The sequence below is a fragment of the Macrobrachium rosenbergii genome, chromosome 45 (genome assembly GCF_040412425.1).
Source record: "Macrobrachium rosenbergii isolate ZJJX-2024 chromosome 45, ASM4041242v1, whole genome shotgun sequence".
In the NCBI taxonomy this organism is placed as follows: domain Eukaryota; kingdom Metazoa; phylum Arthropoda; class Malacostraca; order Decapoda; family Palaemonidae; genus Macrobrachium; species Macrobrachium rosenbergii.
Genome location: NC_089785.1, coordinates 33,222,645 through 33,230,726, shown reverse-complemented (window position 1 = coordinate 33,230,726; position 8,082 = coordinate 33,222,645).

The following is an 8,082-nucleotide window of genomic DNA, read 5'->3' as shown; positions in this document are numbered from 1 at the left end:
CATTTTTCAAGTGACCCTCGATGTCTGTAAGTGGTTTTTTGTAGACTTTACTTTTTCACAACAGTAGTTATACTGATTCTGGAAACTACTTTTCCTATGTAAAAAGAGGCATGCCATGGAAGAAAGGGGCTAAGAAGCCAAAGTAAAAGTTGCTGATAGTGCATTAAAAGTTTGGGAACATTCCAACGTTATTATTATTATTATTATTATTATTATTTGGAATTTGTATTTACTGCACTGTGTTCTTCAGTATGGTTAAAATATCATGATTTAGCAAAATAAACAGAAGAAAATTTTAGACTGGATGATTTAGGGAATTGAGTCAATTTCTCTTGTACGAAATATGCCAGCCTGATGTGATTTATAATTTATTAATTTTCCTTTTATACTGTATATAAATATATATGTTTTCCTTTGCAATGTGTGTATAATGTCACTATAAACAATATGAATAGGGTTCATCTTCTGAATGAAAATAATAAAAAAGTATAACACACAATAAGCTTGAGAATGAGTGTCCATTTCCCTGATTGGATATTCTTTTTAACATGTCTCACCACATGCTCTCTTTCTTGAGAAAACTGGTTCCAGCATCTTGTAAACATCATCTTGAGTATCTGGATTTGCCCGTCTTACAGAAGACACTTCTGATGTTGTTCATAATAATTACTGTTAATACCCTCAAAAGTTCAATTAAAAATACACAAAACACTTGACACTACAGCAAGTGACAGCTTATTGTTCCGACACAATATACAAACCCTCGGTCCTTTACATTAGGAGATACTTTCAGGCATAGACTGGAAAACGGCCGTTGAACTTCAACAAGGTGGTTAGGCAGTTACTGTCCGGGAGGCGGGAACACCGCCTGCCCGGATGTAAACATTCCAATTTGCTTTCGGCCGTCGTAGCGCACGTTGTTCTTCGCTCTCTGCCTGACTGCATCTTTCCTTTCATCATTCTTGGTGGGAATTTTCCTGTTTTTTTGTTGTTATGGATAAATCATCTAAATCCTCCCATCCCCAGCGTGTGTGTCCTGGGGTGGGAGGAAAAAAGTGTAATCTTTCAGATCTAGAGTCGATGTGGACCCACACGCTCTGCACATCTTGCAGGGGCGGGTGTGTTCACGCGACTCTACTTGTGATGAGTGTTGTTTGTGGTCCTCCGAGCAATGGGGCAAGTTCGAAGGGAGGAGAACTTACCGTCGTAAGCCTAAAAAGGAGTCGTCTGAGGGAAAACGCCCCGACGACCCGTTGGTGGCCGATGTTTCGGGTTCGTTTCTACCTCCCAGCGAACTTCCTCTTCTTGCTCCCCTCTCCCTCGGGTGAGGATTCCCCCTCCCCTTCCTCTTACGTTTCTTCGTTTGTGGAAGGGCACGGGGAGAGTTGGACAGCGACTTCATCTCGGAAGTCTCTTCCCGTTCGGGGGAGTTTTTCTTCGGAGCGGTGGAGGCTTCTTCTATTAACCCGACTTTTGCTTCAGGTACGGGCTCGATAGCCAGGCGATGATCCCAAGCTCACCCTGGCTGCACCTGGGCCTACCTGGCTCGGCTCTGGAAGGTTTGGCTCCCATGGCCCCCTCCAGTCACGACCCACACGGCAGCAACAGCCACTACCACGACTGTCACCTTCGCGGTTTGTCCAGATGCGATTTCAGTTGCTTCGCATCTGGACACCCAGGTATCGGCGTCATCCGCGGACCAGCACGCTGTCCCTCTGCCACCTGGCTTTCTGGCACCATTCTCGCGACTGGCCCCTCCTACATGGTGACGTCATTACCCGTATGTGACTGTTGCTGCCCCCGTTGCTGAACATGGCCTGGCCTTGGATACGGTTCCTCGTCTGTCTCTCCAGCCCGGCCCTTCGTCTGCCTCAGTTCCCCTTCCCAGCGACCTTGGCGGCCAAACACCAGATCTACACGCTGGGGGGCGGCGCCTGCATCCCTGGCCCCGCCCACCGGTTCCTGGCCGACCACGCGGCTCTCTCGCTTCCCAGGCAAGTGCTGGTCCGAGCTCCGCCCGTCTCTGCCCGGGTTGCACCTTCTGCTGTTGTGGCCCCTCCCGCTGCTCCTGTTCCTGCTGTTCCTGAGTCCGCGTCCTCGCTTTCCTGGATTGGTGATCTGACTGCTTTCCTGAAGCAGATGGTGAAGAAGAAGAAGAAGAGGTCTAGGAAGGTGTCGTCGTCGTCTTCATCTTCGTCTTCATCGTCGTCGTCGTCTGCTGCTTCTTCCTCTTCTTCTTCCGAGGCTTCCCGAAGAAGAAGAAGAAGTCTGTCTCTCCCCAAGAAACCTCGTACTGAGATTTCTAAGGGGTCTGCCTCCTTCCACAGGAAGGCAGTGGGTTCTCTCGTTGGTTCTTCCCGATCTTCGGATCAGGGAACCGCTGTTCCGGCCTCTGGGCCAGGGCAGCGGGAGCCAAGGGTGTGCAGACCAAGGTCGGCACTCTCCCCGCTGCGCCTAAGAAACCTCCTGCTTCTAAGGCCAGCGAGTCGCGTCGGACTCTCGTTCGCGAGTTGCTCCAGTACCGGGTCTCCAAGGAGACCAGGATACCCCAGTCTGTTACGGTGGACACTTCTCGCCGTACAGACCAGGGCGTGGGGACGAGAGAAAGAGCCGGGGCATGCAGGTGCCCTCCTCTTCCTCTGGCACTCCATCTAGTGCCAGGTCAGGTTCCCGGGATAATGGTTCAGCCCCGAGGGGCCGAGTGCATGGAGAAACAGGGAAGAAGTCCCCTGCTCAGTCTTCCCGAGAGGCTTCGGCCTCGAAGAAGTCTGGGGCGCGTCAGAGGACAGTGCAAGCTCGCGCCAGCCAGCTGCTAGCGTTCGACTCCTCCCAGTCCCAGGCCACGCCCACGCGGCCAGACTGGCTCGGGGGAGGCAATGCGCGGCTCGGCTCTCGCGAGCCGCTCTGCTCTCCTCGGAGAGATCGTTTCACCTGGGTTGAAACGTTCTCCTCGACCTGAGGCCCGTCATCACCGCGGGTTGGTGACCGCCCTCGGCCTGCTGCCTCTACTGGTTCTGCCATTAAGGGCAGTGGGAGCGCCCGATCTTCCTCGCCTGTCCCCTCCGCTCCTTCGGTCTCCTCCAAAGGGCGTGAGTCGGAGAGGAGGAACTCTGGGGAGTGTTCTCCTCAGAGTTCAACTGCATGGGGGTATGTACCTGGCTCGGTCCTTGGCTCGACCAGGTCCTACGCCCGTGTAGTTCAGGAAGATCCTCGGGGGTCTGCCGAGGTTCTCCCTCCTGCGGGGAGAGTAGTTTGGGAGGACCGCACCCTAGAAGGACTTGAAGGTCCTCTGCCCCAGGATGCGGACACCCCGAAATACAGAGGACTTTTGCGGAGGTTATCGCGCTGATTCGTCGGCACAATGACCTCGGGAAGGGACCACGGCCTCGTCTGTGGATTGTCCGTCGGCGCCTCGAATCCTTCTGGGGTCCTAAGAAGGAACCCAAGGCCGGTGGGGCTGCCGTGGTCCACGCTTGCCGAGGGGGTTCTCGATCAAGTGAACGGTCTTGTGTCTGGGCAAGACAGTTCCCCTTCGATCGAGCCGCTCGGACAAGCTTCTTCCTCCCCCTCTACCTCGTCAGAAGCGTTTTTACTCACCGTGGAAGGGCGTTGCTGACTAAACAGGTTGACCCGGACCTGACTTCGTCTGGATCCGGGTCTTCGTTGCAGCAATTGTCGGCAGAGAATGTTTCTCTCTCCCAACAAGAAGCTGCAACCCTGGAAGCCACCGCCATGGCGGCCTTTCAGGCAGTCTCCTGGCTCGATCTGTGGTCCTTCACAGTATCGAAGGTAGCCACTTCCTCAGGCGCTATCGTACCTGGGAGGACTCTGCTTTTGGGAGACTGTGCCAGTCTGGAGGTAGGGCTATTTCCTACCTTGCCCACCAGACTGCAAACCTGTGGGCAAACCTGGTGTTAAAGCGAAGAGACGCCGTTCTCTCTCGCTTTGCCAAGTCTGTAGGTCCCGAGTCAGCAATCGCTCTTGGAATGGACCGTTGCTGGGTTTTCCTCTCTCTTCCCTAGAGAGTTGGTGGACGCCGCGGTGGACAAACGCCGTGCCGATGAGAACGACCGGCTTGTCCACCAGGCAGTGGTTAAGACCTCTGGGTCTTCTTGTTCCACTGCAGCCAGGTCTTCGGGCCAGGCTGGCTCTTCCTCGGCCCCTAAGAAGTCCCAGTCTTGAAGGGGTCCCGAGGAAACACCCAGCCTTCTTCTTCCTCGAAAGGGGTTTCCTCCGTCCTTTTCAGCCCCCTTTCCAATCCGGTAAAAGGGGCAAGGGTAAGAAGAAGAAGGGGAAACGCTAGGCGCTCCCCAGAAGCTGCCAAAGGTGGGGTGCCTGTCGAGCCATTGGGCAACGTGGCAGCGACACGGAGCTGAGACCTGGATAGTGGATGTCCTTCGGGAGGGATATCTCCTACCCTTCGAGTCTCGGCCTCCCCTCACCTACACTCCGGTCCATCTCCAAACTTATCTTTGAGGTTCGTTGAAGGACATCGCACTACAGCAAGAAGTGCAAGCCATGCTGAGCAAGAATGCTGTAGAAGTCGTGTCGGACCAGTCTCCAGGCTTTTACAGCCGGATCTTTCTCGTAGAGAAGGCATCAGGGGGATAGAGACCAGTCATAGACCTCTCTCCTTTGAACCGTTTCCTTCGCCAGACTCGGTTCACGATGGAAACAGCACGATCGGTGCTGGCCTCCATCAGGGAGAACGACTTCATGCTTACGGTGGACTTGAGGGATGCGTATTTTCAAATACCCATCCATCCGTCCTCGCGCAAGTACCTCCGCGCCGTCCTCGGGAGTCGGTCTTCCAATTCAGGGCACTTTGTTTCGGGGGCTCGACCGCTCCCCAGATGTTCACGAGTGTTCTCTCTTGTGTCAGCTTGGGCCCACTCGCACGGGATACGTCTTCTGAGGTATCTCGACGACTGGCTAGTCCTGGCGAGCTCGCCGCAGTTCCTACAGGACAGGGATCGTCTCCTCGAGTTTTGCCAGGATCTAGGGATCGTGGTAAATCTGGAGAAGTCAGATCTCACCCCAAGCAGAGGATGAAATACCTGGGCATGCTGATAGACACGGTGGCAGCAAAAGTCTTTCCCTCGGACTCGTATCAGCAAGTTCAAGGCAGGCAGCACAGTTGTTCCTGTCTCGACAGGAACAGCAAGCTCGGCAATGGCAAGTCGTCATCGGTCACCTGTCGTCATTAGAAAAGCTAGTTCCTCACGGGCGTCTTCACTTGCGGTCTCTCCAGTGGAGACTAAAGGAGCTCTGGTCCCAGTCCCGAGACCCCCAGTCCTTCCTCATTCCTCTTTCCGAGGAAGTGAGAAAGGACCTCCACTGGTGGTTGGACGACAGGAACCTCTTAATAGGAGTATCCCTGCATACTCCCCCTCCAGACATGCTTCTGGGGCGCACACCTGGAGGAGTTGCTGACTTCGGGAGTGTGGCACCGAGACGACAAGCACCTTCACATCAATATCCTGGAGCTCAAGGCGGCCTTCCTGGCTCTCCAGGAGTTCCGGGATCGAGTGATGGGACACTCCGTGGTATTGATGAGCGACAATACCACGGTAGTGGCATTTGTCAACAAGCAGGGGGGACTGGTGTCCCATCAGCTTCATCAGTTGGCAATGCAGGTGCACGAGTGGGCAGTAGCTCACTCGGTAGAGCTGTCAGCCAGATACATTCCAGGCAAGAGGAATGTAGTGGCGGACAAGCTCAGCCGCCAGAGCCAGGTGGTAGGGACCGAATGGTCCCTCCATCAGGAAGTAGCGGAAAGGCTGTTCGACCTGTGGGGGCGTCCAGTGATAGATCTGTTCGCCACCCGGCACAACAGAAAACTTCAGGTCTTCTGTTCGGTCGTGCCGGACCCATGGGCCGCTGCGGAGGACGCATTCCAACACCCGTGGGACAACCTCGACACGTACGCCTTTCCTCTATTCTGTCTGATTCACCGGGTGATCAGCCGAGTGATGATCACCCCGAATCTCAGAATGACTCTGGTGGCACCCAAATGGCCACAGGCCAATTGGTACCTGGACCTGCTAGCTCTCCTCTCCGAGGCACCGAGAGAGATTCCCCCCTGGCCCAACCTTCTGCGTCAACCTCACGCACAGCGGTTCCACCTGGCAGTGCATTCCCTGTGTCTTCACGGCTGGAGGTTATCCACCATCTCTTGCGAGCAAGAGGCTTTTCGCGCCGCGCAGCAACAGAGATGGCAGGATACCTCAGAAGATCCTCCGCAGCGGTATACCAGGGGAAAGTGGTCCGTCTTCTGTGGTTGGTGTCGTCGAAGAGGTATCTCTCGGTCAGAGCTACTGTTCAGCAGGTCGCGGACTTCCTCGTCTTCCTTCGCCGAGAGAAGCTTCTCTCCATTTCAGCAGTAAAGGCTACGCGCCGCACTTTCGGCCTAGTCTTGCGGCTGAAAGGAGTAGACATCTCTTCCTCTTTCGAGATTTCTCTACTCATGAGAAGCTTGAACGGTCTTGCCCACCCAGGGATCTCAGGCCCCTGCGTGGGATGTGACTCTCGTGTTAAGGAGCCTGACTCGTGCACCTTACGAGCCTTTAAGAGAGTCGTCAGACAGGGATCTGACCCTCAAGACCGTTTTCTTGCTTGCCCTGGCGTCAGCGAAGAGAGTTGGCGAGCTTCACGGACCTTCCTTTGATGTAAAACACTCAAGGGGATGGGGATCAGTTACGCTCGATTTCTTCCCGGATTTCGTAGTGAAGACTCAGAATCCTTCAGTCCCTGACGCACGGTTCGAGTCCTTCACGATCCCCTCCCTAGAGGACTTCATAGATAATGATCCAGACGAGATGCTACTGTGTCCTGTTAGGGTGCTGCGGCGCTGTCTGAAGAAGACTCGGCACCTCCGGCCTGAATGTCGACGACTCTTCGTTAGCACTGGCTCGACCAAGAAAGAAGTGTCCAAGAACACCATCTCTTTTTGGCTTCGTGAGACAATAAGGAGAGCGTACTCTGCTGCAGGAGAAGACGACACCGGTACGCTTTGTCCGAGAGCTCACGAGGTCCGCAGCATTGGTCCATCCCTCGCATTCCGGAAGAATATGTCGGTACCACAGGTACTGAAGGCAGGTGTGTGGTCCCGACAGACTACCTTCACTTCCTTCTACCTCCGGGATGTTGCACACAAGTCCTTGGACACTTTTTCCTTGGGTCCTGTGGTGGCTGCTCAACAAGTTGTGTAGCTTATCCAGCTCCCCTAACGGGACAGGTTGCATCTCGCCTATGTTGTACGGGTGGGATTGGGAGATGTTTGTTGAGTGACTGGCCTCTTTTCCTTCTCCCTATCCTAAGCTCTCTTCCCACGGGCAGGGAGCGGACGTGCCGTTACAAGCTGGACCGGGCGATCGAGGCAGGTAAGCACATAACATGAGCTTCCGTTCTATTCCCTTTCAGGTTATAGAAGCACTCCTTTCTCTTGCAAGGGGAGGAAAGAGTAAATGACTTTGAGACAAACCCAATGCTTGTATTTGCCTTATTGTCATCCGACGTCAATTCTTCCTAGCCTACTTCGCATGAACTGACGTTTCCCTCTTTCATGCAAAGGGTCCCAGAAGTCTGACATAGATCTTGCGTTTCTTACAACCCGATCTTTTGTCAGAGGTGGGTTTTCCTTCCTCGCTCTCACACGACCAGGAAGGGAAGACAAGGTGGTGAACTCCAGTCAGTTCAGAGAGACTTTTTCAGATTCCTCCTCCAATCAGTAAGTCTCCTAATGTAAAGGACCGAGGGTTTGTATATTGTGTCGGAACAAATAACAATTTTTGAAAGTAAATTGTATTTTTCCTAACTATACAAACCCGAGGTCCTTTACAATTATGCCCACCTCATGCCACCCCTCAATCTGTACATGGGCGAAAGGCAAATTGAATGTTTACATCCGGGCAGGCGGTACTCCCGCCTCCCGGACAGTAACTGCCTAACCACCTTGTTGAAGTTCAACGGCCGTTTTCCAGCCTACGCCTGAAAGTATCTTCTAATGTAAAGGACCTCGGTTTTGTATAGTTAGGAGAAATACAATTTACTTTCAAAAATTGTTATTCTTCCTAATAATAA